Source organism: Pteropus vampyrus, unplaced genomic scaffold (genome assembly GCF_000151845.1).
Source record: "Pteropus vampyrus isolate Shadow unplaced genomic scaffold, Pvam_2.0 Scaffold287, whole genome shotgun sequence".
In the NCBI taxonomy this organism is placed as follows: domain Eukaryota; kingdom Metazoa; phylum Chordata; class Mammalia; order Chiroptera; family Pteropodidae; genus Pteropus; species Pteropus vampyrus.
Window position 1 is genome coordinate 1,624,643 of NW_011889068.1, and position 3,433 is coordinate 1,628,075.

The following is a 3,433-nucleotide window of genomic DNA, read 5'->3' on the forward strand; positions in this document are numbered from 1 at the left end:
CCTGTCCTTCAGACCTATTCTATAAATGTTGGTTCAAATCTATTTTACAAATTTATTTTAAATCTTATGCTTATGAAAAGTCATGTGGCTAGCTTGCTTGGTCAAGTGGTCAGAAGAATGACTCACAGACTAAGTTTGTTCCAGAATTAAATGCAGCCCTCCTGGGTCATCAAGGCCTGGTACTTATGGCAGACTTGTTATCAACTTTGAAATAGAGAAATGAGAGCTACAAAGGAATACAAATTCCAAGGAACCTCCTAAAACCTTCTCCTTGTATCGTCTATCTTTCCCTTCAATCTTCCTGTGCTGGGAAAAAAAAGGAAAAGAAAAGAAAAGAAAATTTGTTTGTGATACTTAAAGGCTTCCTGTAAAATAAATTGCTAATAGTTATTTGGGGGTCTGCATTCTCCGATTCCAGATCTGGGTTGCTTGTTCAATCTCAAGTCTCTTCAAGCTTCAATATCTTCCTTTATGTCTTATAAAATAAATGAAAGGACAGTTGGATCTTTGGATGCAGTTGTTTCTCCTCCAAGTTAAAGAATCTCCATTCCAGGGATCTCACCTTCCTTGCCTGCCTATAATGATTTTCCATGTTTGAACTCATTTCCACCCTAGCACTCAGTCAACATTCCTGTCTCCCTCCCCAAGCTCAGTGACTCAAAAGTCAAGAAGGATCTCCTAGGCCATCTACTCCCTTCTCCCATCTCCATTCGAGTTGCAGGAATCAAATCCCTTGCCTCATCCAGAGATGGATTTTTTAGTGCTTTCTTTTATTCTTTATTTTAATTTTCATTTAAATGCATTAAAACTACCCTCTGAGACTTTGGTTTTCTTTTAACTGCACTTTAAGGCTGTTCAGGACTTAAAGACTTATCTTTCTGTCTTTTGCTCTTGTTTTGCCATTTGTATTAGTCAGACAAAGTCCTCCCTTTGTAAGGTAATTGTCTTTTTAACTTAGGGGTTATTCATTTCCTAAAAATATTCTTGGGACAAATACAAGCTTATAAATGCATACATACTAGAAAAATCCCATTTCTTTTAATGATTGAGAAATGGGGTTCCTGGTGAATCGTTTCTTCAAGTTTAGTGAAAGTTACTAAAGTGGCATCAATAATGATCAATGTTCAAATAAGCCTACAGCAAAGTGTACTTAACCCTAGAACCACTCAGAACATTCTTAGATCTTTCTTTAATGATTCAAGAGGCCTTCTCAGTCTGGGAGTTTATTGCTCAGAGTATCACTAGACTATTGATTATTGGTACTGGAAGGATTATCCCAATTATTTGACTTCCTAGAATTTAGCACTCTGGATGATTGGAAGTTTATTCTAAAACACATCAGTACATATGTTAATGCATAAATGGCCACATTTTGAACAGGTTAAATGCTAATTCATAAGAAGTGATTTGTCCTGAAAATAGATAAACAGATACATATGATCAGATCCAGTCCTTTTATTTTTTTCCAGAGTGGAAAGCAGCGAGAAGGGGCAGCAAGGAAATGCAGCCAGTTAGACGTTCAAACTCTAGAGTTTACCTTCTTTGTTTTCAGGAATTTTAAGTACAGATCCCATGAGCTCAGCTTATAATCAACCTGGCTACTTACTCATTTATTCTGTCTTCAAAAGATGTTTAATGCAAACATTGTTCTGACAATATGCCTGGGGTCTTCAGGTGATGCATCCCTGCATGACATACCATCTGATATTCTTTCTCATTTGTTGGATGTCTGTTTTGACTACTTGGGCTTATGCAGTATCCTCAAAAGGAAACCAGGGTTTTATTATTAGAAGAAAACAGAATAGATGCTGGGTGGCCAGAAACAGCAAATATCCACTATAGCCTGCAATTTGGACTTCTCTCTCATTACTTCTTCCTTATGCAAATCAGTATAGATTTGGCATTATTTCTTCTTTAAGTGTTTGATAGAATTTACTAATGAAGTACCTGGGCCAAGAGGCTTCTTCGTAAGGTTTTAATTACAAATTCAATTTCTTCAGTAGATTTAGGGCTATTTAGTTTATCTATTTCCGAGCCTCATTTGTTTGTATTTTTCAGGAAATTTGTTCATTTCATCTAAGTTGTCAAGTTTATTAAGTTTTTTGTATTATTCCATTATTATCCTTTCAATATTTGTATAATCTGTAGCAATGTCCCCTCTCTTATCCCTGATATTGGAAATTTGTATTTTTTTTTCTTTTCTTTCTGATCAGTTTAGCTAGAGATTCATCAATTTTACTGATTTTCTCAAAGCTTTTAGTCTTATAAATTTTTATCTATTATATTTGTTCTTTTTCTTTTATCGATTTCTACTTTCTATTATTTTCCCCTCTACTTTGGTTTTATTTCCTCCTCTTTTTCTCATTTTTTTAAACTGAAAGATGAAGCCATTGATTTTGAGGACTTTCTTCTTTCCTAATATAAGTATTTGATGCTGTAAGACTCTTCTTAAGTGCTTCTTTAGCAGAATCCCACAGATGCAGTGTTCTAATTTTTATTAAATTTAATATATTTTCTATTGTCTTTGGATTTCTTCTTTTACTCATAGGTTGGTCAAAGTGTGTTATCTAGTTTCCACATCCTTGGGGTTTCAGAGCTCTTTCTGTTATTGATTTTTAATTTAATTTCATCATGTGCAGAAACATACTTTGTATAACTTGAATCCTTTTATGTTTTTTTAGTCTTCTTTAATTGTCCAGAATATGGTCTGTTCTGGTAAATGTTCTTTAGGCACTTGCGTCCTATAAATGTCTGATCCAGTTTGTTGATAATGTTGTTCAAATCTCTTATGTCATTACTAATTTTCTGACTACTTGTTCTAGCAATTATTAAGAGAGAGGTATTGAAAACTCTGACTATAATTGTGGATTTGTCTATTTCTCCTTGCAGGTCAATCAGTTTTTGCTTCAAAGTCTACAGCCATACCACCAGGAAGGTGACCGAATCCGTCCAATCTCAAAAGATAAGCAGGGTCTGGTTAGTACTAGGATGGGAGAAATGACCTTTTTAAAAAAAATCTCTGGTAATATTCTTTGCTCTGAAAATACTCTGTTTGATATTAATATAGCCGCTCAAACATTTCTTTAATTAGTATTAGAATGGAATAGCTTTTCCTATCCTTTCATTTTTAGCCTATTTGAGTCCTTGTATTTCAAATGTATTTATTAAAGACAGCATATAGTTGGGTTTCGCTTTTTTAATTAGAGTATTTAGGCCACTTAACATGATTACTGATATAGTTTATTTTAATCTACTATCTTACCTAATTTACCTATTTTTTTTTTACTTTATTCTCTTTTTCTGAGTTCTTTTTGATTAATTAAATATTTTTAATGATTCCATTTTTGTCCTTTGTTGGTCTATTAACTATAACTCTTTGGCTTGTTTTATTAGTGGTTATCTTAGAGTTTATAGGATACATTTTAATTTATCA